We start from the raw sequence: 27,742 nt of genomic DNA on the forward strand, positions 1-27,742 counted from the left end.
ATAGGATTTGTTTCAACCTCCTCCCATCCTTAGGGGTGGAATCCCTAAGATTAGGAGCTAATCTAACCAACACTAAACAAGAAACTGGAATCTAGGCATCCTAACAACTTGCCTCTAGAAGTGAGGAAACTGATTCATTTGTGCTCAAATTGACTTTTAATGCAATGAATCTAGCCTCTACTACTAATTATCCATCATATTTACATGCCAAGTCATCATTTAAAATAGTAAAACATCTTCCATGAGAGAAAATCCATGAACACAGTCAAAAAATGGAAAAATAGCCATCTTGTGCAAATTTGCCCTACGCGCAGCGCCACTATCCCAATGCGCAGCACCAATTTCAGGTCCCTTTTGGAGGCTTTCCCGACATCCAAATTGAGCTCATGATAGCTCATTAGAAAGGTATTCAATTATTATTTCTGAAACACCTATAATTTATTCATTTAAATTTCATTGGGCCCCTCAAAATTTGATTCTCCCTAGACTGCTTCTGTGTGTCCAAAATGTGGAAGAAAGATCATTTTTAGGATTTTTTTGACCTTTTGGTGGACCAGTTCTGCCCAAAAAACTTAGAAAATCCATAGGGTGCATGTACGCATCGCTCTAAATCCAAAAATGCAAATCATTTGTGCATTGGGTGCCCCTAGGGAAAGCACAACGCCGATGGCACTACGCATTGAGCCAGATTTTCTGTGTGTGCAATTTCCATAATTTGCAAAAAACAAAATCTTCTCCAAACCTGACCAAAATTGGTGAGCAGCACCACCATAAAGCATCTTGATGAGCCAAGTAAGCTTCAGCAATCAACCTAAGCCTATCCTCCTCTTTTTTCCCTTTAGAGCCCGCCTTAGCCTAGCTTTCATCTTTTTGATCCTCATGTTCCAATTTTGTTTCGGTCCTGTAATGGTAGGCCATGTGCCTGATCATCTGCTTGTCCCTATTTGCCTTCTGCAACGACTTCTTTAGGTGCAAATTGACTCTCTCAAGCCAAGTCTCTCTATCATCCTGAGCCTCTAAGTCAATTGTTTCCATGCCATGATGAGTATAATGTTGCTTCAGCTCATCATGCTTTATCAAATCAAAGTCTCTCTCTTCCTCCTCATAGTCTCTGTCTTCTCTGCCCATGTTTGCAAGGCTTGAGGTTGTATGAAGGGAATGAGGGAGAGAGATTTAGGAGTGAGGGGATGGGAGATGACCTTATGGGCTAGAAAATGAATGAGGGAGTAGGAACCTTAAAAATGAGAGGGAAGGCTTGGTTTGTTTGAGATATTGATTTTTGTGAAGAGGGGCAAAGGGATGAGGATGTTATGGAATGTAATAGGGAAAGAGTTTAGAGTTTTAGTGATAGGTGATAGGAGGAATAATTGGGGTTTAGGGTTTAGGCATAACCAAGGGAGAATTTAGGGTTAGACATTTACCATGGGGAATTATGTTTAAAAGTTTGAACGCAAACCAAAAATGTAGTATGGGAGGAAAACTTACTTGTATGAAGGGAAGAGAGGGAAATATTGAATTTTTTATGAAGTTTGAGGCCTTTCTGGCCCTTCTGCTCAATGCGTAGCACCAACCCACAGACACGCAACGCCACCTCCTGAACGCGCAACACCACTTCCTTAACGCCCAATGCCACTGTAATCAAACTTTTGATTACCTTTTCGATATCAAAATTGAGAATGGGATAACTCTTTGGAAAGTGTGTTGAGTGTACTTTCCATAGCATATTGAATTTTTCAATTTGGAGCTCATTTTCCCTGTCAAAGGCTCAATCTCCCAAGGCTGGTCAAAATGTGCAGAATAAGGCTGCCAAAATGCAGAGTGTTGTTTCAGTCAACGTTTGGAGGTCATCCTCAACTTAAAATTGAGCTCATGATAGCTCATTGGAAATATTTCTATGTCTAGTTAGCATTTAACTCATCAAGAAAGTCATTTGGACATTCCATCTAGGATAAAAATTAATTTTAACAAGGTCACTTCAGAAGTGCATCAACTCTCCTGAGGCAAATGATGTTTTGGACATTTTTCCCAAACCATGTGACCTATGTAAAAATTGAAGGAGGTTTTTATTCTTGGGTCTATGGTGGACAAAAACCTCTCTCACCTTTTTCAAATGCATCGTTTCTTGTCAGAAACATCATTTTGATAAAACCTATCCTGATGTGTGGAACAAGGGATTTGTAGAAATGAAGGGAAATGAAGGGGATGAGGGGCTTCTAAATTCTTGAGAAAATTTTTGGAAGTAGGGAGGGATGTTAGGAAGCGGGGAAAGTGTAATTTCAAGGATTGAGTGAGGGGAAGGGGTCCAAAAGGGAAAAACACAGGCCTAACCTAGGAAAGTGTCAAATTGTAGCAATAGGCTAGGGTTTGTGGGAAAATGGTGAATTTTAGGGATATCAGTGATGGGAAGTGTTTAAGAAGGTATATTAAGAATAGGGGAAGGTGTATGAACATCAGGATACAAGTTTTGCTGATGATTTGGCCATCGAAGAAAAAGTACCTTCAAAACCCTAGGAGAGGGAAATGAGCCTTACCTAAGCACAATTCAAGCACAAACAAGGTCTAAAATGACCCATTGGAACTTAAAATGATGATGAAAACTCTTTGAATGATGGTACACTTAGTCGAATGGTGACATGGACCAATATATGGAAAAATTTGGAAGGAGTGAAAACAATCCTAGACCTAATACCTAGTGACCAAATTTTACTTGAAGACTCACTGAAATGATAAAATTTGACTTTGACACCCTAAGACCACTTTGTAAGAGCATGTTTGATCACTGGTGGAAGGCTACAAAGATTGACACTAACAGTTCCAAATCTAGCAACTTCTCCCTACCATTGAGAGAGTTCTGATAACTATGCCAACTCTTTGGGAGTCCAAGAAGAGCAAGGCTCACCACATCCTCCTTGGAAACTTTGATTCGAATACTTCCAATTTCATCCCGACATTGAGTGAACTTGGTCAAGTAATTTGGAATCATCTTGCCTTTCTCCATCTTGATTTTACGAAGTTTATCCTTCAGTGCCAACTTCCTTTATCAATGCTATTCTGATACAAGTCTGTCAATGTTTTTGAAATAGCATGCAGAGTTTTCTTTCCATGGAGACTCGAGAAATTGTGTTCTCAATCTCCCTCAAGGATTATCCACCTTGCCTTCACCACACACTTCTTCCATTCGACCAAGTTCTGCGCATCCGTAGTTGCTGGCTTGGGGACTTCGTGATCAATGAATTCCTTCAAGCCATTATCTTCTAGCACATCCTACATCCCGTCCCTTCAGGCTATAAAATTTGAGCTTCCTTCCAAGGCATACTCAAACCTCAACCCATGGAATGCCATCTCCCAGTCCTGAAGTATATATGCAAATTTGACTTTCACCTGTAACCCAGGAACTCAAAACTTCAAAATATCCTCTAGAGAACTGATTTTAATTCAGCAATATCTCCCTCATCCAAACTCCAATTTGACCAATTTGTTTTTTGAATTTGGATATCTTTTCCTAAGGAATCCAAATTTGCAATTTGTTTCTAAAACTTTTGCATAGAAAGTCTTAGAAATTCTTTGAAAACCCTCGAGCCAAAAAACAATCTTGCTCAGATACCAGTAGAAGAACCAGTCGATTCACAAGCTCATGTAATCTACTAAATGAAGAGACATGAATCTACTTCTACTCTTTATAGCAGAGGGTCATAAACATCGAGAAAATAATAATCAATAGAGGAAGAGAATCAAAGGCACATAACACAATAAATATCCCGGGAAATCCATAGCTCAAAATCCCACTATTTTTTTTGTATTAATCCGGAAAATCAAGATGAAATTACAATGCTTGTTCTCTCTAGAACAATCCCAACACTCAACAAATTCAACCTCCAACTCATAAGCAAGCTCAAGGCCAAATATTACCCAATTCACAAGCTTTCCAAGTCTCTATTCCAATGTGTAATTCTTATGGAGAATAGCTTGTATTTAAAGGGAAATAAAGCCTCTAAAAATAGCGCAATCCCTCAGGGATCAGTTCCTGATTGCATGCACTATCAGTGCAACTCATAAAAATATAAAACAAATAATACATTGTCCCTGCACTCTAGTCTCAACTGGGTCTTTCTCAGAATCAACATGCATGAGTTTCTGATGGTGGAATCTTGAGTTAACTAGAGTAGCACTAATTAGGTCATTAATGCCCCAACTAATTGTTTTCACTATTAGTTCCTGAAACTAATTGGAACTAATTTAACTGGACTTAACTCAATAAACTGAGTTAACTAATAACAACTCATTAAATCATCCTTAACTCCTATAAGATAGGGAGAACATATACATGTCTTCTAAAAGACTTCCAATTCAAATTTCCTAAATTAATTAAGTTAATTAAACTTAATTAATTATTTTCAAATTGCTATGAGAAAAGAATTCTATTTGAATTCATAGTTTAATTCAACGACAAATTAAACTGGAATTTCTTGTTGCCATTTAACAACACTATACAAGTTTGTGGCTTATCTCTGAATTGTTTATTTGTGAGTTGTGGTCGCCCCCCTGTTAGGGAGGAAGGGCCCTCCTCTTTAGTGGGGGTTGTTGTGTCAGTAGAGGTAGTTAGTTGTTACATATTAATTTATTTGCAGGTCATGTTAATTAATTTATTATTATATCACTATTACGGATTATTGTTGATATGTTTTTATTATTGTTGGTTAGTTTAAATTGTAGAATATTAGTGTAGATTGATTGTGTGTTAGCATAAGTGCTCCTAGATCGATCCTTACTAGCTGTGTGTTGCTACTGTTCAACTGTTGTTAAAGACTTATAATCTTTTGTTGAAATAGAGTGTTAGTTAGTTTCTTTTACATTTGTTATAATGAATGGGTTTATTTCAGTTGGATTTATTGTTGTGTGGTTGTGATCGAATGGTTTTGTGAGGATTGGTTGTAAGGAGTGTTATTGCATGTCTTCAAGTGTGATTTCTTTAACAACATTGTGTGTAGTGAGTTATTTTTATGCAAGTGATGGTTTAACAGTGAGATTGATTTTCATTCTTGCAAGTGTGAAGAGTGACAAATTTATTCTTGTATGAGAAAGATTAGCATTAAGAATTATCCAATGTCATTTAACTATTGTTGCATGAATATATTTTCATGATAACTTTGAAATAAAAATACCTACCCAAATTGATAATCTATGTTTGAGTGAATTGATTTGTTTTATTAAGCTAGTTCATTTTCCCAACATTTTGGTGTTGTTGTTGAGGAGGTTATTGAGGGTGCAAGAGCATAATTGTAATTGTTTTATTTTTATAGATGCATTGTTCATGATTGTGGTAGATGTGTCCCTAAATTTGAGGTTTTAGGGTGGTAATATGATAGGTAAGAATATGCACATCACTTCAACAAAAGTGGAATCAACCTCATAAAGAGTCAGGACACATAGGTTGCATTTCCTAAAATTAGGTTTTGTTCCAACAAATTTCATTCAAAGTAGAAAAACATTGTTTTCCCTATGCATTAATCCATGTGCTAATAGAATATATCAGCTACTTGAAGAATCTTGTTGAGCAATGAAGAAATGGTGCTTCAAGGAATCTTTCAGTGAGGAATTTGAAGCCAATGATGAAGCCACAAGGGCATAAATTGATATTTTGTTTGAAAATTTTAAAAATGATATCATTAGCTCTTTGTCTTCACAAATGGATGTTTTGTAATAAAAAAGGAAGCAAGTTGAAGTGGAAAAGCACTTCCAATACTCTGCTCCAACTGTAGGAAGAAGCACTCCCTCAAAGAATGTCCACTTAGTAGTTTGAAAGTTTGTTGTATTTGTGAGGAGCATCACTCAACAAAGCATTGTCCATGGTTTCCAAGATTAAAATAAGTGTTCAAGGAATCAGACGAGGAGATATATAAGAGCTCAAAACCCTTCATCATTCTTCAATACCTAAAGTAACATGTATGATTCTCATCAAGTTCCTCAACAAATTCAAAATCCTATGGTTCTATGGAAAAATTCTAGTCCTCCTCTAATTTAATACCTCACATTATGGCCACAATGGGCCTCTCCCATGAGCCAAACATTTTTTTGGCCTCAAGGATGGCATGGAGCCTCCTTTCCGAAGTAATTCCCTATGCAAACTCAGCTTCATGTGTAACAACAATAGTTGCAATTCCCATCCAATGCATCAGTAATTAATCATCCTCTATGGTGTCAACCATCTTTTCAACCTAATAAAAATCTAAATAATAACGTTGCACAACAAGCTAAAGCACTTGCCTTTACCACTTACTCCCCCATTGAATGTAATAACATGTATTTCAGATCAGAGAGAAGAGTGAATTCAAGAACTTCCCATGTTACCCCATATCATGCAGAAGAGAATTCACCCCGGGAAGAAACCTCAATCTAGAGATCATTAGAGGAAGAACACATAATTGGAAATTATCCTAAAACTAATGCTACAACTAATACTACTATTAAAATTGTCATAACAACTGCTACTGTTGTTGTTGTTCAAATTGTTGTAACAGTTGAAACTATTGAAACTCTTTCTTCTAAACTTGTTTAAATTGTTGAAAACCTTGTAATAACTTATGTTGTAACAATTTTTACTATTGAAACGGCTAAAATTGCTCCTATTGAAAATGTTGAAACTATTGTAACAATACATGTTGTAATAGCAGATGCCATAACAACTATCAATGTTGACTCATGCGAAAAGTATCTATTAGAAATGTATTTGAATCTCAGGGAAGAGGAGAACAACAAGGGACTCATGAGAAACATCAAGGGGAAGATCATAAATTTCATGAACAATATCAAGGAGAAAGCCTAATAATTTTCTTTGATCAAACGTACCAATTTGGATGAGAAGAAATGATCAGCGAAGAACATATATTGGAACCCAAGACTAAGAACTTTATTTCATGCTTATCGTTAGTTCCATTGAACATTCAAGAGAGAAATGAAGAAGTTGTGGAAGATATACATAGCCTGAAAATGGGAGATACACCAACATTCTTTAGTGAATCAAGGGACCAAGAATATGTGGATCATATTGAAGCTTTGTTCCAAACAATCATCGACATACAATATTCCTCCATTATTTGACATCTCTTGGCACCCTATCAATTAAAGTATCTAGATTTTCATGCTCTAGTATGCATTAAAGTTTATGATTAAAATTCGAGTATGAATTCATTTATATATTTATTACGCACATGGTTGCATTAGAAGTAGTACTACACATGAAGGATATCTTCCTTTCTTTAAGAAAATTAGGGTATGATAGTATATATATATATATATATATATACACACACACTATCTTAAAATGAAATTGTTGCAGCATTCTCTGGTTACATTGACGAAAAAAATTATATTTTTGGGTAATCATATGGGCTCATTTCTAAAACTTGTTTCCATATAAAGTGGCCCTTTGGATCTATTTTCTAAAGCATCTTCAATTTTTTAATTTGGATCTCAAACGAAGAAATTATGACCAACATAGTGGTTGAATATAGAGTAGGTATCTTAGGAACAAAGTCAGGACAGCCAAAAACTAAAATTGTGAATTTTTAAAACCTATTTCTAAGGGAGATAGCCCTTGATGTCTACTTTCTAACCCAACTTGAAAAAGTTATGACTAAAACATTAACATGGTGTATAGTAGGAAGCTCACAGACACAGCTGGAACAGTTAGTTTTTGGACACCTAAATGGATAAATCTTAAAAACTTGTTTCTACGATATATTCTCTTATGAATTTAGTTTATAAGGTAATTTGAATCACTCAAATTTGATATCATCTGATAAAATTACGACCAAAATACTGACTGTCTATCATAAATCAACACTCGTAAAACTTTGTTTTTCTATTTTTTCATTGGCACATTCGACCCATCAATTCTTCTTATATTCAAAATTTGTTTCTATGAAGATAGCCACATGAGTATACTTTAATATACAATTTAAATTAATTCAATCCATCATCGAACAAAAAAATTATGCTTAAAATATGGATTGTTGGTTTAAGCTGGAAAAGCAAAAACAACTCTATTTTATAGGTTTTTACGAACATGTTTGACATATCATATCGTAGAATTTTTTATTTTTTTTCTACTGGAGATAACCCTCTAAATATAATTTCATATGCATTTAGATTCACTCAAATCAGGCTTAGAACAAAGAAATTATCAACAAATTACTGTCGGGCAGACTAAAGTGACTGCTACTCCTCAACAGGGAAAAAAATGAACTTTGTTTTGCTATATTTCTATGGGTTTGTTTTATTAGTACTTATTTTTCATTTTTGGAATAAATATAACTACACACCTATCTTCTTCCATGATCTCACCTTTTATTGCAGGAAAGTGTTAGTTTTTTTGCAGATCTAGGACAAATAAAAAAGCCAATTCACAAATAAAGTAATTCTTGAGGTCGGATTTTTGTAAATGAGGTAAATAAGGTAAATACCAGTTCTAGAAATGTTACAATACTTTTCCCACCAATAAGAAGCTTCAAAAGAACCATGGGTCATGTTTAAATATTCCTATCCAAAACCACCACTATATCTATTTCTTTTACCTCTACCACTTTGATCATTGCAGAATATATCATCGCCATCATTAGATTGATTGTTTCTTGTGTCAAATTCTCTTGTGGTAAGTCTTGTCAGGTATGATTCATTCTTAATTCCTCATTATTCTATAAATTGACTATAATTATTGGTTGGCCTTCTCCATGTCACCTACCCAAGATGATTAACTGAGTCAGTTTGGGGGGATTTATCACTATCATGTTTGATACTTCATGTCCACAACCTTAAAATAATGTGGGTAATTTAGGGTTGTAACAAACAACAATGGTACTACTAGGTGATTTAATCATATAAGTATAATTTCTCGAAAAACGTTTATTCAATAAATCTTTCCGAGTTCCTCTAAGGGTTTTGTTGAAAAACCTGCTATGGTGGACCACTCCTATAAAACCTCAGTAGGATATCATGAAGAACCATAACATGATTAAATCGAGAGACATTTTAGTCATTATCTGAGATGATTTCTTTAAAACGAGCTTTTAGGGTAACAAGTCCAACCAGTAAATATTTGTCATTAAAAAAATTTCATGCCATCTCGTGCTCTTAAGGAGCAGATTTTCCTCCCCACCTATTAAGCAACTTAAGGTTAATCATAACCAGATCTTATTCAAAAATAATTAATTAAGGGATAGGAGGTTTCATTACGAGTCGACCTACCATGATGATGGGTCCTAAAAAGAATGACATTACTGCTATTGGTCACCAAGCCAAGGTAATGCCTTTCAATTGCAAAGTTGGAAGACAAGAGGTCTCATCATGATCTGTCTTGTTCATTCTTGTTAGTTCTTGTGAATGGCATTGTCATTAACTGGTTACCAAGCTATGAAAACTACCTTCAACTAATTTATAAACCAATATAAATGCTTTTAAATGACTATGAATCTATATCTAATAGACGTGACATAGGAATTTCATGGGATTAAACTGCATCATGTTGAGGCTATAAACACCTATTGGCAGTAGCGACCATGTCAGTGGTGTTAAAGTTAATCTTATACTATGAATACTTGGTCGTCTTTGTCTTTCCCTAAACTCATTATCATATCTCTCTGAGAATGGCTTTAAGATCCTTCTAGTAAATGTGATTTAGAGTTCTATCTTTCATAAATAAAGAGGTTTTCATGGAAGTGGGGACCCTTAGCATTGGTGATTTACTTTACCCATATAAAGGGACTTATTTTATACACTTGCATAATGGTAAGACTTTGAGAAACAAAGACAAAGATAATTAGTTCATCCTCGGAATGTATATTTTTGGCATCCCTTTTTCCCTATTTATATCCTCTTTCCTTCCTTATTTAAAGCCCTAACATTCAACATGATTATGTCACTTCTATTTATAATGAGGTTATTGAGGTGATGAATAACTAAAATAGGTTTTTCATGAGATGTTTTGTAGAAATTTTGATGGCAGGGAAATTGTTTAGTTGAAGTACTGCTACAGTTTATGGAATGGTAAAAATGAATCTTACAACAGTTCAATCTAGCACTTACATTCAATAAATAGATTGTTGGACAACGAAGGAAGCAAAAATTTATCCTTTACCTCTTAAAAATCTTCAACATTCACATTACAATGATTTTTGTTACTCCATAGGTGTTGGTACTTCATTATTTTCAGGTGCCATTACAGGATGACTAGAAATATGTTTGTTTAGATTTTCCTTGAAAAAGAATATTTATAAGTAGCCTTCATCATATATTAGTTCTCTGTTTTGAATGAGCTCAACAACAGAGTTGTTTCATATTCAAATTTTGTTTATCAGTGTGTCTGGAAACATCAAAATGTTGAGGTAAAACTTGAGGTAAAAATCATCTTGAAACTTTTTTATTTGTTGAAAATTTAAGGGATAATGATAAGAGAGTATTGTAAGCTTGACATTTCAGTATTTTTCATCTTTCCCCTATTTTTCATATTTTTTTAAGCCCTCATATCTTACCAGCATATTGGTCCAGATCACTCAGTAATAAAATTCAATTGTTTCTCAAATATTTTTTAGTATCAACAACTTTTTATTTTTCGAGAATTTTAACTACAACATTGCAAATGCATTTCTGACAATGTCTTCTAAAGGCTCACTTGATTCATGACTTGTTTTGGCATCCCCACAAGCTCGAATTGATGTAACAGAAATATCAAATGCAAACTATTTTTTTTTATCTTGTGTGTTATTGGTCATTTGTCGATAAATATACATTGTTTGTATGAGGACATGCGAAAGTGCAGGCGTGGAGGAGAAGAAATGCTTGCAAAACATGGTGGTAGTTTCTCATTTATTTAGACTGTTTTTCCATTAAAAAATGCATAAATTGATTTAAATATTTCTCCCAACCCATGCATTGGAATGCTATGAAACTTGGAGGATGAAATCATTATGGCTATACAAAGAAACCCATAAAGTTTCAAAAAGCTAGTTTATATTTTTTGTGAAATTAAAGATCATCACCAACATCCATTTTCCTTATATCTTGAGATTCATGCATCATATGGCTCTAAGTTTTGGTTTGGAGAATCATTATGATAGTAGAAACATGCCCACAAAATTTCATAGACATCCAGTTTGTACTTTGTGAGAAATTTCTTAACAAATTTTGTTGTTACACCAATAATAGTTCGTTGATACACTTGTAAACATTTGTTGAAATTCTTGTAGCAACTTATTTGTTATATCTTAGGATTTGTGCAATCGTTTGCTGCGAATTTTGGTATATAAATACATTACGTGGCAAAGAAAACACCCACCAAAAATTATCTCAATCTGAAGTGTTGTTTGTATGAAATGTTAATGAAATTGTTGCAACTCCACTAGAATTGTTGAAAGATTATTTTTGAAAGTATGATGGTTGTGAGAATTGAGAATAGGATTTATAAGTTCTATCACTTTTTTTTTCATGACTAGCTAATGGAGACATGTTTATGAGAAGTGACATTTGGGTAGATTGTTAACATAGGTATTAGGTTGCACCATAGTGACAATTTTTGCAATAAATAAGAAAGTTCTATGCACTTTCAGTCCCACAAAAACTTGAACAAGCAGTTTATACCACGAGTAGAATGAAAAATGGTGAAAGTTCTGTTAACACCCAGGTTGTTCCCTATGACTCCCAAGGGAATACGGCCGGGGTAACCACTAACCAATCTTTTGATCACTGTTTCTAGCCAAACTGTGATCAGAGAGGGCTCTCTCTTTATGATTTGTATCTGTTTATGATAGGGTTTTAGGCTAGCTATTATGCACAGGTTTTGTTTATGTTTTGGTTGAAGAGTTTCCTTTAGGTCTTATGATGTAGTATTCAAAGAGTCACATATCATTGGGCAATGGAGTCTATGGCTGTATAGGTGTCTAGAAACCTTGAGGTGAACTGGTGAAACTTACAGGGCCATTTGGATACTTCATAGAACAAATTTTGATTTATAACACAAACAGGTGAAAGAACCAGTGAAAGCAATTAAGAATTTTCACTAAAGTATTCAAGTATTTCCACCAAACTAGGTATGAGAAACAGATAGATGCCTCAGGAGCAAAAACTTGAATCCCTGGGGATGTCTATCACTGTAGAAGATATAATTTTAAAGTGCAGCAATTAAGAATTACACTTCATTCACTGTATCTGAAGAAAACATGGATAATAGCTCAGATTGAGTTCAGGGTAATCAGTGATTAAATCCTGGAACTATTCTTCTACTTTGCTATTAAGTGTAAAACATTTAAACAATGAAAGAGAACAAAAGACTCGAAAAACATGTAACACAGAGATTTAAGAAAGACTTATTGTTTTATGAAACACTCTGGAATCCTGCAACATTCACCATTCATCACAATGCATCAAGGTACGCCAAGCTTCGGAAATTCCATTCACCCTTTGTATTATTTCTCTGAGAATTTTCACAGCAAATGAGATGCCCAAAATGAAAATAACAACAACCCCTTCAGCTTCTGCGAGGGGTGAATATATACTTGCGATTGTTTACAAAATATCTGAGTTCTAAGTTATCTCAGACTTAATATTCTCACCAACTTTTGAGATATTATTATCAGAAATTTATTACAGCATTGAATACAAGATAAAGGCGTCTTGATGTTCTGTCAGAAGATATTTTGGCCTTTGGGAGCTGCTAAGTCGGTTGGAATACTTTGATCAAATGCTGGAGAACCCGACTTTTTGGCTTGTGCGCTGTATTTCGGGTCTGCTACCTTGTGATGGTGATTGCTGTTGTGGTGAGTAAATAGCCCTGCTGAGTTGGCTCAGCATCTGTCTCTTCCTTGCAGATTTTATCCACCAAAATTCTGCCTGTGCATGACTGTTCATAAACTGGAGAAAAACTATCGCTACAGGTTCGGGCCTGATAAGATTACCTGTGTCAAATTCCTCCATTCTTCCTGTGTGGGCAATTGATGATTTATGATTGCCCCCATAGTCTCATCTGCTTCTGTATACTTAAAGAAATTTGGTGGTGTATCAAACAGGTGATCAATTTCATTCATGATAAAAAACAGGTTATCCACCCTATCATACAAATTCTGCCCTGATGCTGGCCCTGTTTCTGCTGAGGTACTGGGCTGTTTTGCTATTTGTGCTGCAGCATGTGCATCAACCCTTTTGATGTAATTTTCCAGGGTAAGCAGCCTTCCTACACTGCTTAATATGCTGGGGAGGCCTCTGTTTTGTAATGCCACAAATCTGTCCAGGAATTTGTTGATCTCGGTCTGCATATCCTGTGTTCTTCTTTCCAGCGTTCCAACTAGGTTTCTTAGTGTCAGGACTCTTTTAACTACTGAGATTGTTTCAGTCCTGTTAGTAATTCCCATGGTAGCTAGTTGAGAGCTAGTTTTGTTATTCAAAATAGTGATCATTCTGCTGGCAGCATCTGGCATGTGGCCCAAGCTTGCTCCCTTTGTTTACCAAATTCTGCATATAGAGGGGGGTCAATTGCTTGGCAGTATGGAAGTGCAACATTCCATTTATACTTTCTGGGGTAATCTGGAACAGGACTGAGCCTGTGGGGCTGATGACAGCTCTTTGGTTTGGGTCATAGCATTCCTGGCAGCTGTAGACCAATTCTGGCATAGGATTTACTTGGGGGAGGTTGTAGATAGGCAAGTTTGAGTCCCAAATCCCCAAGATATCTGCCCCACTCAGGTGCTGGGCCTTCAACTCATTCATCATCTGGATATTGTATTTGGAGCCCATAGGGAACCAGTCCAGCATCTGATAATCCATGTCTCCTAGGGCTTTCCATGCTAATTCCTGGTGAGGAGCATTGAGGGGCTTGATATTCAGAGCAATAGGAGTCTCCATGGCCTTCTTCAAAGTTCAACAATTGTAGGTGGATTGTTTAATGGAAGCAACATAGAATAGAAGTGATTTTCTGTAAAAACAGTTTGTATCTCAGAGACCAGAGGAGGAATTTACACAACAGCAGTTGAAATACTGTTTGTTTCAGGAGCAGGGCTTCTCTATGGTCTCACTATGTCCTCTTTTAGCGGGTGAATTGAGCTTAACAAGAAATTAGCCGGGAATACGCAGTGAATGTTGTTTTTGAGTGAAATTACAGGTATTAAGGCTCGGCTGGTGTCTTTGGACTTCACAATTGCAAATGTGGATGTGCAGAGGGAAATGGCCGGTGAAAATATAATTTTTATGGTGTCCTTAGCCCCCTGAGTAACTTTTATTTCAATAACAGGCGTATGGAGGGCAGCAAGCGGTAAATACTTGTTAATTGACGAACAGAGGTCGCATGGGCGTGCACAGTTGGAGCTGTGGAGGTCGCCTCGGTCAATCGAGCAGGTTGGCGAAAATTTGGACGTAAACGCTCATGCAGAAAAACAGTAGAGAAACGCACAAACAATGGAAAAATAGACGTTTTTTGGCTTAATATGGGCTTTTTATGATTTTGGCGCTTTTAGTGATGACGTCAGCATGACGTCATTGGTGGGTCAAGGTGAGGTGACGTCAGCTGACGTCATCGGGTGACGTGTCAATACACTGTTGGTCCATGGGGGCGATGAGGTGGCAGCCATGTCAGCGGCCAGGTGGACGAATAACAGGGGCGAGGACAAGCGGATATGACGTGGCGTTGTGACATAGGAGGGCAGCTGGCGGTCTGAACCGTAGCGGTTACGGTTAAGGCTAACCGCTACGGTCTCTCGGGGCGGTTTTGGTACGACGCTGAATGTGTCAGGCTTTGCTCCGAGAGACTTTAGCGCTTGACGCGTGGAGAGGCCCTGACGTGACGCAACGTCACCTTCTCGGGCGGTAAAGGACGGCTGCGGGGGCTGCTCCGATATCATCGTGGATCGTCGGATCTTCGGGCCTTGATCCGACGGTGGGCGGAGCAACAACATGCGCGGGTGATATGTGGGCGGAAAACTTTGGGTTGCGGGTTTTTTTTTAATGGTTTTTCCAATGTTTTTTTCATAAAATCAAACTGCGCGCTGACCCTTTGGAAATGCGCCAGAGGCGGGTTTTTTGACTTTGGGTAATTCTTGCAAAGGTTTTAAGGGGTAAAAGAGGGTTTACGAAGGTTTTTCAATGCAAATGGTGGTTTGAGGAGCGAGTTGGCTTGTAGCAAGGGGGAATGGGATGTGATAGGTTCACCAAGGTGACCAGAGGTCTCTTTGGTTCCTTTTGAAGAGCATATGGCTATAATGCCAAGGGGAGGAGTATTTACAAGATTTTGGGGCTTTATACACCATAGTGTTAGTATTATTAGGGGAGGGGTAAGATAAGGGAGCTATATAGTAGAATTAGAGGTTAATATGAATGAGGGGAGCAAATGAAGGGGATTTTACTGAGTTTATGTAAAGTTGATTTAGTTTTGAGAGTAGATCAAAATGAAAAGATCCTAGACAAGAAATGTGGCTTCTGAAAGAACAAGAACCATCATAAAACCATGATCTCTCTTCATAAATCTCAGCTAAAGAAAGGGAATGTTAGTAATGGAATGAAGGGGGAGAGGGAGGTTAGTCATGCTCCTTGCTGTAATTTGATGGAATTCACCACTTTGTCCATTGATAGATTTTTGCCTTGGCAAAACACCTCTTGACATGTGTGAAATGGTGAAAATACCTTTTCTGCAACCACAACTGCTTACCCAGCTACTTTCCTAACATTTTTTGTTTCTCCTTGGAGGGTGCATTTAGGCTTGCAAACCCTTACTTGCCCTTTTTTTTCTTTGGCTTTTTCTTTATTCTTTTCTATCTACTTCTACCCTTATCTCTTCCAAGGTCCCAGATTAAGCTGTTGGGAACCTTTACTTCTCTACCTAAACTACTTGTCTGCCAAGATTAAACAGTTTGGACAGACTTCTTTCTCTATTCTATAACTCAAAATTGAAACATGGCATGATCCAGGTTAAACTGTTGAATCATCCACAAAATTGAAATAAAGGTCTTCAATATTTGAAACAGATTACACACCTCTTGTTCTCTAGGAAATATGGGATCTTTGTAATACCAAAGCAGAGCATATTTGGACTTTCCTTGGCCAATCATGAAATATGAAACCTATTAGTATAGGTATCCAACAGTGGCTCCACATGGGGATGGTTTTTCTTCTGAAAGACCAAGAACAGCAGGTCAGATTGCCTTGTTCTTTGACTGCCCATCCCAATCTCTGAAATTTGCTGCAAAAATGTGTCAAAATTGTGTGCTTCTTTCTTGGAAGACCTCTGATTCTACTTGCCTCTAGCTGGTTGGTGAATCACTTGAAAAACTGTATTTTACAATCTAAAACAGAAAACAATATGTACATCTGCATATATACAATGAATCCTTAGTTTCCATTCATGGGGAATAGTCAAAGTAGTGCTTCAGCATCCTGCCATTGACAGGACCTTCATCCAAGTCAGTTTCAGTCAGACTTTTAAGGAAGTAAGTGTTGTTACCTTGTACTGCTTGGATAGCAAATGGTCCTCTCCATAAAGAGTCAAACTTTCCATGTTTTCCTTTCTCTTCTCTTCTTGCATCCCACTTTAAGACTTTGTCCCCCACATTGAAATCTTCTGCTTTGGTTCTCCTATCAAAGGCCTTTTTCAATTTTTCTTGTAATATCTGCGCTCTGCTGAAAACTTGTTCTCTAGTTTGCTGTAAACAGATTACCTGATTGATCCTCCTTTGCATATCATTTGGCTCTGCTTGGCTCTCTTGCAGAAGTTTCATAACCGGCACTCCTAGTGATGAAGGAAATTTGGCTTCTAATCCGTAGACTAACTCATATGGGCTGGTCCCAATAGATCTTTTTGTTGTTAGTCTATCTGCCCATAAAGCATTTACTAGTTTCTTATGCCAGTTCTTTTTGTTTTCCTCCAGCACTTTCTTTATGATGTTTATTAAACTTTTGTTTGATGATTCAGCAAGGCCATTTCCTTGAGGATAGTAAGCTGTAGAATGGCCCAAAGTAATGTGAAATTTATGGCAAAAGTTCACCATTTTCTTGGATCTGAAAGCAATAGCATTGTCTGTTATTATCTTGTCTGGACAGCCAAATCTAGCCAGTATATTGTTTTCCAAAAACTGAATAATTACTGAATCATTTGCTTGTCTGCATGGGGCAGCTTCAATCCACTTGGTGAAGTAGTCTGTTGCTGTTAAAATCCATCTGTGTTTCCCTGAAGATGAGGGATGAATTTCCCCAATGAAATCCAAGCCCCATTGTTGAAAAGGTCTCTCTGTTGCAATGGGCTTCAAAGGGAGTGGCAGCAACTGTCTTTTGCCTTCAAACAGTTGGCATTTGTGGCATGAGGCTGTAAATTTCTTAACATCAGAGAACATAATGGGCCAGTAGTACCCAGCCCTCAATATCTTGTCCACAGTGGACTTCCAGTACAAATGTCCACCGCAATCTCCAGCATGGAAATCTTGCATGATTTTGTTAGTTTCATTCTCTATTAGACAGTGCAGCAAGATACCTTCATGGTTTTTCCAAAGTAGATTTCCATCCATCACACAAAATCTAGATGTTTTCATTTTTAGGAACCTACACTTAGTTCTGGACAGTCCTGGGGGAGCACACAGGTTTTGTAACACATAACAGATGTCAGAGTACCAAGGAGATTGTTCAAAGGCTACATTGATCTTTGGAGTCGCCAGCTCTGTTTCACTGTCCAGTTGGTTGATATCTAAGGCTTGGAAATTTGCTTCTGTCATTAATTTGGCCAAACCTTGCCCTTTTATCAGCTTTGTGGGTTTTATTTCAATGTCAAATTCTAGTATATTGGCAATCCATTTTCCTCTCCTACCTTCTAAATTTTCTTGGGTGAGAATGTCTTTGACAATAGGACTTGGTACATAAGCCACAACATGGGAGTAAAGGATGTAAATCCTAAAGTCTTTAATAGCTTTGATCAAAGCATAGGCTTGTTTTTCCATAATTTGATACTTTAGAGGGGCATCTCTAAGAGCTCTGCTAAAAAAAGCAATAGGCTTCTCATTCCCTTGGTCATCTTTCTGTAATAAAACAGCAGCAATAGTATGTTGGGAAGCAAAGGAGAAAATGATAAAGTCTCTGTCAAACTGAGGATTGGTTAACACTGGGGTTTGTGTCAAGGCCAATTTTATACTTTCAAAGGCTTGCTTTGCTTCAACAGTCCACTTGACCTTTGAATCTTTCTTTAGCATATTGTTTAGTAATCTGATTAATTCTGCTAAATTCGGGATAAACCTTCTTAAAAAGTTGATTTTCCCTAAGAATCCTTGCAACTCCTTGACATTTCTTGGATGAGGCATTTGTAGGATAGCTTGTATCCTATCTGGATCAATTCTTATGCCATCTTTTGAGATAATGTGTCCTAAAAGTTTCCCTTCTTCCAAGCCAAATAATGACTTCTTGGGGTTTAAGGAAATGCCATATTTCCTACATGTTATGAAAATCTGTCTCAAATGTTTCAAGTGTTCTTGGTCAGATTTTGAAAAGGGTGTTAGATCATCTAAGTAAATGACCAAAAAGTCATGAATCTCTTTTGCAAAAGCAATGTCCATTGCTCTTTGAAACGTTGCCCCTGCGTTTTTCAATCCAAAGGGCATTTTCACATACTTGAAAGTTCCCCATGGGGTTGTAAATGCAGTTTTGTCTTGGTCATCAGGGTGTACTAGGATTTGATTGAAGCCTGAGAATCCATCAAGCAATGATATCCTTGAAGCCCCTACTACTTTTTGAAGAATGTGATCCATTTTGGGTAAAGGGTAGTTATCTTTGAGTGATACTTGATTCAAATTCCTTAAGTCTACACAAAGTCTAATCTCACCAGTTTTCTTTCTTGTAGGGACCAAATTTGAAATCCACTCAGAGAACCTGATTGGTGCTATGATACCAGCTTTGAACATTTTATGTAATTCTTTTTCAATGGAAGGAAGGAGCACAGGATTGATCCTTCTCAATTTCTGTTTGAATGGTTTTTGATTAGGCTTGAGGGGAATGGTGTGCTGAATGACAGAAGTATCATAGGACTTTAGATCCTCATAACCCCAAGCAAAAACATCTTGAAACTCTTTAAAGAGATCAATGTATTTGGGTTTTTGATCTGGGGGCAAAGCAGCAGATAGTTTTATTATTTTAGGCTTGTCAGTGGTACCAATGTTGCATTCTTCAATTGCTGCATCTAATGGCTGCATTTTTGGTTTCCTGGGGACATCATTTGAATCAAAAATGTCTTCTAATGGGGTAAGGCCTACTGGAAGGAAATTGTCCTTGAGTTGTATGATTTCAGCTTCAGCGCTGCTCATCTCTTCACAGTCAATTTGGTGAATTTGGTAAATGTTTTCATTGTTGAAAATAGTTGGACTCAGTAATTGTTTTGCTGTTCTAGGTGACATTGGGTGAGCAGACTGTTGAAACAGTATTTGTGATTGACTTGCTGACTCAAGTATTTGTGATTGACTTGCTCCATCGATATCAATATTTAATCCTGTGAACTCTTGTTGCAAGGTTAAAAAATTGTTTATTTGCATGTCATCCTCAAATACTTGCCATTCTTTAACATTGTTTGGAATAGAGGGTCTGTATTTGACCTCGGCTGTGAAACAGTTATTGGGTTCTAATGGGAATTCGAAGGTGCTGGCAAACGTTGCCAAGCTGTGTGCATGGAGATTGTGGCCTCTTGAAATTTTTGTGATAACACACTCAGAGAAGGTCTCTAATATTTCAATTACAGCAGATCTGTAGGACCTCAATCTTTTGTCATTGGTGACAAAGTTTCCTTTTACTTGTTGAATTACTAGATCAGAGTCTCCCATGATGGAGAGTTTAGGAGTTTGTAATGACCTTGCTAGTTTGAGACCGAGCAACAAAGCTTCGTATTCTGCCATGTTGTTAGTGCATCTAAAATTCAATCTATAAGCCCTGCCTTCTGCATAATCTTTCTCTTTGTTATGTATCCACACTCCAGCTCCTGCTCCTAGCTTGTTAACTGAGCCATCAAATTCTAGGACCCACAGGATGTCTTGCTGAACAGGAGATTTAAAATTCTGTTCATGGGATGGCAATGTGAGCATGAGTTGGGGTTTCTTTTCCCATTTGTTTTCTAGGACAATTTCATCACTTTTTTGACAATCTTTGACAACTAGAGGAGGGTTAATGTGTATTGTTGGGCTGATTGATGTTTGGCAGGTGCTACTTGTCTGATCAATGTTTTGTTCTTGTGTGAGTGTTTCGGTCCTAATGTCATTGTTTGAGAGGTCTGCGCTGTCATTGAAGAGGATGAAGGAGTCTATGTCCGAATGAACAGCGTATATTGGAAAATTTTGAGGCTTCTCTTCACTGCTGACCATATACTTCATGAGTGTTTCCCTATAAAGTCTTTTTGGTTGCCCAAAGACAGAAATAGTTGCATATGACATGTCTAATTGCAGGGAGCCCTGGAGCTTGGCTCCCCATGATCTTGATAACAGCATCCCATATTTGGGTGGGATATCAGCAACTACAACATCCATTAGAATGGTCTTGTTGGGATATTGAACCAGGGACACACATAAATCTTTTATTAGGCCCAAACATTTGACACGGCTAGAATCAAAGGAAAACAGGTCTTTGTATGGTCTTGTTACATCCAAATTCAATCTTTCCATGACTGCTTTTGGCATCAGGTTATGAGAGGCACCTGAGTCAAACATTGCATTGTGCAGTATTTTATCATGAACATGCAGGCTGACATAAAAAGGTAAAACCCCTGTGACTATTGTTTTTCCATCTACCTCTGGGCCAAACAGTAATTCTGGAGTGTCATCTAGCACATTTACATCATCTTTGCTATTGGTGAGCTGTAGGGATTTCTTTATCTGTTGCTTGTATATGTCATGCTTGGCTAGCTCTGAGAGGGGAATTGCTATCTTTAACTTGCCAATCTCTGTACCTAGGTCAAAAGGTTTGTCAACTTGGGTTTTAGAGTCACGGATAGCAGTCTTTTCTTTGTTCACTAAATCTTCTTGTTGGATTTCATCTTGATTTTGAAACCTGCCCCTTATACTCATGTCTTGAGGGGTAATGTTTGGGTTAGGGTGAGAGGACGAGGTTGCCATGGGCTGTTGTAGTGGGGACAGTAGTTCAGTAACCTCCTCAACCACTACTTCTTTTGTAGGCAAGTTTGTTTTGTCATTAGGTTCTGTGACTGAGGTTTCTTTAAACTGCTGTTTCTCCTTTATCTTTTCGGGCTGATTTACATTTACAGTCCTACTCCTTAGTTTGTATTGTTTATGGACTTCATAAACAGCAGTATCATATCCTTGTTTAAAGTCAAAGGATTCTCCTGTTTTAGTTTGGAATGTTTTGCTTTCATCCTCCTCATGGTCTTCTTGTGTTAAGAAAACATGGCTTTTACCATCCAGACCCATTAAGTTAATTTCAGGATCTTCATTGAGCTGATTGTCTGTGGAAGTTTCTGCATAGTTTTCTTGAAAAGGGGGTCTAATATCCTGGTCAGCACTTGTTTTTCCTATGTTTGGGTTCTGATTTCTCCTAAAATTTGGGTTTCTAGGAGGGTTGCTTTGTGATGCCTCCCATGATGATTTTCTTTCAACTGATTCCACTCTTTCACCCAATCTCTTCATGCTGTTTAGTATTGCATCCAGCTTTTGATCAAAACCCGAGGGCTCTTCTCTGAAGCCAGTCTTCTTTTCCAACTTTGCCCTGTTTCTTTTGGCAATTAGGTTAGCCTCTACAGTGACTGCAACCCTTTGAGCTTCTGCAAGGGTTGGAGGATCTCTTTCTTTCAACTGATAGGCCATATCAGAATCAAAACCGTCAGGGAAGTTATACAGGGCCAAATCAGGAGGGGGCCTTAAGTTCTGGGGAATAGCATTATATACATTGTTAAACCTAGCACAATATTCCAAAACTGTTTCTTGGGGACCTCTTTTAATAGTGTTATATTCCCCAAGTATGTGGAGAGGATCTTTCTTTTTCTCCCATCTCTCAGTAAAGACTTCGTAAAGCTGATCAGGTGTTGCAATGGAGTTTGCATTGAGGGATCTGAACCAAGTTCTAACATCCCCAGTTAAGCTTTGAACAAAAATTCTCATCCTGACACTGTTATCATCTATTTCATAGGTCTCAAAGTGGTCTTGCATCTTCTTAGCATGCTGGACAGCTGTCAAAGGGCCATGGGAGTCAAAAAATGAGATTTTGGTTTGGTAATCTTGGGGTAGAGCTGGAGCATTAGCTGGTATCTGCAGAGGTGCATACCTGTTAGCCATGTTTATGGGATTTACAGGGTTGACAGGAATAAATGGGACAATAGGGATTACAGGTGTGACAGGGATAAATGGGACAACAGGGATTACAGGTGTGACAGGGTTAATGGTATGAGTAACAAGCGGGGAACTGGTTGAAAGAGTATGTGCAGATGGTGAAGATGGGAGAGGAGGGCTTTGAGGTGTTGATGATGAACTAGGGGAACTAGGGGTGGACCGGAAAAGAACTTTGCAAGGAGTAGGAATAAGGATAGGTCGATCTGAACTTATATCTGAATCAGCAGGCTTCTCCTGCTTTTGCTGTCTCCTTATGTTCTTTGGAATGATATTTGGATTATCAACAGTGATAGGTTGATTAGGGTCAGGGTTTGCCCTAGTGTGCCTTGGGTTTCTTTTGGGAGCCAGCTTCTAATTCCTTTTGAATTTGTACAAGAAGTTTATATATGTGCAAGGACTGGATGAAAATTTTGGAATGGCTATATATGTTTCAAAGCTAGGATGAAGATTCCCTAATCAGCTCTTCCCTAAAGCTGTTCCTGTGGCACAGAAATAGTCCTAAGGCCTCTTGGCTAGTTTCGGGCTTGATGGTAGCTTCGGAAGATAGATAGTAATTGAAAAATCTTTATGAAGTCCCCAGTGGAGTCGCCAATTATGTTAACACCCAGGTTGTTCCCTATGACTCCCAAGGGAATACGGCCGGGGTAACCACTAACCAATCTTTTGATCACTATTTCTAGCCAAACTGTGATCAGAGAGGGCTCTCTCTTTATGATTTGTATCTGTTTATGATAGGGTTTTAGGCTAGCTATTATGCACAGGTTTTGTTTATGTTTTGGTTGAAGAGTTTCCTTTAGGTCTTATGATGTAGTATTCAAAGAGTCACATATCATTGGGCAATGGAGTCTATGGCTGTATAGGTGTCTAGAAACCTTGAGGTGAACTGGTGAAACTTACAGGGCCATTTGGATACTTCATAGAACAAATTTTGATTTATAACAAAAACAGGTGAAAGAACCAGTGAAAGCAATTAAGAATTTTCACTAAAGTATTCAAGTATTTCCACCAAACTAGGTATGAGAAACAGATAGATGCCTCAGGAGCAAAAACTTGAATCCCTGGGGATGTCTATCACTGTAGAAGATATAGTTTTAAAGTGCAGCAATTAAGAATTACACTTCATTCACTGTATCTGAAGAAAACATGGATAATAGCTCAGATTGAGTTCAGGGTAATCAGTGATTAAATCCTGGAACTATTCTTCTACTTTGCTATTAAGTGTAAAACATTTAAACAATGAAAGAGAACAAAAGACTCGAAAAACATGTAACACAGAGATTTAAGAAAGACTTATTGTTTTATGAAACACTCTGGAATCCTGCAACATTCACCATTCATCACAATGCATCAAGGTACGCCAAGCTTCGGAAATTCCATTCACCCTTTGTATTATTTCTCTGAGAATTTTACAGCAAATGAGATGCCCAAAATGAAAATAACAACAACCCCTTCAGCTTCTGCGAGGGGTGAATATATACTTGCGATTGTTTACAAAATATCTGAGTTCTAAGTTATCTCAGACTTAATATTCTCACCAACTTTTGAGATATTATTATCAGAAATTTATTACAGCATTGAATACAAGATAAAGGCATCTTGATGTTCTGTCAGAAGATATTTTGGCCTTTGGGAGCTGCTAAGTCGGTTGGAATACTTTGATCAAATGCTGGAGAACCCGACTTTTTGGCTTGTGCGCTGTATTTCGGGTCTGCTACCTTGTGATGGTGATTGCTGTTGTGGTGAGTAAATAGCCCTGCTGAGTTGGCTCAGCATCTGTCTCTTCCTTGCAGATTTTATCCACCAAAATTCTGCCTGTGCATGACTGTTCATAAACTGGAGAAAAACTATCGCTACAGGTTCGGGCCTGATAAGATTACCTGTGTCAAATTCCTCCATTCTTCCTGTGTGGGCAATTGATGATTTATGATTGCCCCCATAGTCTCATCTGCTTCTGTATACTTAAAGAAATTTGGTGGTGTATCAAACAGGTGATCAATTTCATTCATGATAAAAAACAGGTTATCCACCCTATCATACAAATTCTGCCCTGATGCTGGCCCTGTTTCTGCTGAGGTACTGGGCTGTTTTGCTATTTGTGCTGCAGCATGTGCATCAACCCTTTTGATGTAATTTTCCAGGGTAAGCAGCCTTCCTACACTGCTTAATATGCTGGGGAGGCCTCTGTTTTGTAATGCCACAAATCTGTCCAGGAATTTGTTGATCTCGGTCTGCATATCCTGTGTTCTTCTTTCCAACGTTCCAACTAGGTTTCTTAGTGTCAGGACTCTTTTAACTACTGAGATTGTTTCAGTCCTGTTAGTAATTCCCATGGTAGCTAGTTGAGAGCTAGTTTTGTTATTCAAAATAATGATCATTCTGCTGGCAGCATCTGGCATGTGGCCCAAGCTTGCTCCCTTTGTTTACCAAATTCTGCATATAGAGGGGGGTCAATTGCTTGGCAGTATGGAAGTGCAGCATTCCATTTATACTTTCTGGGGTAATCTGGAACAGGACTGAGCCTGTGGGGCTGATGACAGCTCTTTGGTTTGGGTCATAGCATTCCTGGCAGCTGTAGACCAATTCTGGCATAGGATTTACTTGGGGGAGGTTGTAGATGGGCAAGTTTGAGTCCTAAATCCCCAAGATATCTGCCCCACTCAGGTGCTGGGCCTTCAACTCATTCATCATCTGGATATTGTATTTGGAGCCCATAGGGAACCAGTCCAGCATCTGATAATCCATGTCTTCTAGGGCTTTCCATGCTAATTCCTGGTGAGGAGCATTGAGGGGCTTGATATTCAGAGCAATAGGAGTCTCCATGGCCTTCTTCAAAGTTCAACAATTGTAGGTGGATTGTTTAATGGAAGCAACACAGAATAGAAGTGATTTTCTGTAAAAACAGTTTGTATCTCAGAGACCAGAGGAGGAATTTACACAACAGCAGTTGAAATACTGTTTGTTTCAGGAGCAGGGCTTCTCTATGGTCTCACTATGTCCTCTTTTAGCGGGTGAATTGAGCTTAACAAGAAATTAGCCGGGAATACGCAGTGAATGTTGTTTTTGAGTGAAATTACAGGTATTAAGGCTCGGCTGGTGTCTTTGGACTTCACAATTGCAAATGTGGATGTGCAGAGGGAAATGGCTGGTGAAAATATAATTTTTATGGTGTCCTTAGCCCCCTGAGTAACTTTTATTTCAATAACAGGCGTATGGAGGGCAGCAAGCGGTAAATACCTGTTAATTGACGAACAGAGGTCGCATGGGCGTGCACAGTTGGAGCTGTGGAGGTCGCCTCGGTCAATCGAGCAGGTTGGCGAAAATTTGGACGTAAACGCTCATGCAGAAAAACAGTAGAGAAACGCACAAACAATGGAAAAATAGACGTTTTTTGGCTTAATATGGGCTTTTTATGATTTTGGCGCTTTTAGTGATGACGTCAGCATGACGTCATTGGTGGGTCAAGGTGAGGTGACGTCAGCTGACGTCATCGGGTGACGTGTCAATACACTGTTGGTCCATGGGGGCAATGAGGTGGCAGCCATGTCAGCGGCTAGGTGGACGAATAACAGGGGCGAGGACAAGCGGATATGACGCGGCGTTGTGACATAGGAGGGCAGCTGGCGGTCTGAACCGTAGCGGTTACGGTTAAGGCTAACCGCTATGGTCTCTCGGGGCGGTTTTGGTACGACGCTGAATGTGTCAGGCTTTGCTCCGAGAGACTTTAGCGCTTGACGCGTGGAGAGGCCCTGACGTGACGCAACGTCACCTTCTCGGGCGGTAAAGGACGGCTGCGGGGGCTGCTCCGATATCATCGTGGATCGTCGGATCTTCGGGCCTTGATCCGACGGTGGGCGGAGCAACAACATGCGCGGGTGATATGTGGGCGGAAAACTTTGGGTTGCGGGTTTTTTTTTAATGGTTTTTCCAATGTTTTTTCATAAAATCAAACTGCGCGCTGACCCTTTGGAAATGCGCCAGAGGCGGGTTTTTTGACTTTGGGTAATTCTTGCAAAGGTTTTAAGGGGTAAAAGAGGGTTTACGAAGGTTTTTCAATGCAAATGGTGGTTTGAGGAGCGAGTTGGCTTGTAGCAAGGGGGAATGGGATGTGATAGGTTCACCAAGGTGACCAGAGGTCTCTTTGGTTCCTTTTGAAGAGCATATGGCTATAATGCCAAGGGGAGGAGTATTTACAAGATTTTGGGGCTTTATACACCATAGTGTTAGTATTATTAGGGGAGGGGTAAGATAAGGGAGCTATATAGTAGAATTAGAGGTTAATATGAATGAGGGGAGCAAATGAAGGGGATTTTACTGAGTTTATGTAAAGTTGATTTAGTTTTGAGAGTAGATCAAAATGAAAAGATCTTAGACAAGAAATGTGGCTTCTGAAAGAACAAGAACCATCATAAAACCATGATCTCTCTTCATAAATCTCAGCTAAAGAAAGGGAATGTTAGTAATGGAATGAAGGGGGAGAGGGAGGTTAGTCATGCTCCTTGCTGTAATTTGATGGAATTCACCACTTTGTCCATTGATAGATTTTTGCCTTGGCAAAACACCTCTTGACATGTGTGAAATGGTGAAAATACCTTTTCTGCAACCACAACTGCTTACCCAGCTACTTTCCTAACATTTTTTGTTTCTCCTTGGAGGGTGCATTTAGGCTTGCAAACCCTTACTTGCCCTTTTTTTTCTTTGGCTTTTTCTTTATTCTTTTCTATCTACTTCTACCCTTATCTCTTCCAAGGTCCCAGATTAAGCTGTTGGGAACCTTTACTTCTCTACCTAAACTACTTGTCTGCCAAGATTAAACAGTTTGGACAGACTTCTTTCTCTATTCTATAACTCAAAATTGAAACATGGCATGATCCAGGTTAAACTGTTGAATCATCCACAAAATTGAAATAAAGGTCTTCAATATTTGAAACAGATTACACACCTCTTGTTCTCTAGGAAATATGGGATCTTTGTAATACCAAAGCAGAGCATATTTGGACTTTCCTTGGCCAATCATGAAATATGAAACCTATTAGTATAGGTATCCAACAAGTTCCATGGGAGATGGTATTCATAATACTAAACAAAATAGGGTAAGGATGGAAGATTGCATTCTACTACACTTGTTGTCAATAAGATGCCTGGTACAACCATGTAGGATTGGTGCGTGAAAAGTTGGGCGACTCTTTTTTGTCTATGCTATCATGTTTTCATGAGGAAATGAAAAAGGGTAGGCATGGGGAAGATGTTGGACCACCAAATTGTCTTGTTTTTCACCATCCTAAACACCCATTTTCAACACTTTACTACAATTTTTTGTTCATCTATTACCCATCATGTTGTGTTTCTTCGTGAATATGCCACATTAAGCTTAAAAATATTAAATTATTTACTTATCATTATTTTCCTTTATTTTT

The sequence above is a fragment of the Pinus tabuliformis genome, chromosome 4_2 (assembly GCF_031772625.1).
Source record: "Pinus tabuliformis cultivar Carrire ecotype Pingquan chromosome 4_2, CPIR1, whole genome shotgun sequence".
Taxonomy (NCBI): Eukaryota; Viridiplantae; Streptophyta; class Pinopsida; order Pinales; family Pinaceae; genus Pinus; species Pinus tabuliformis.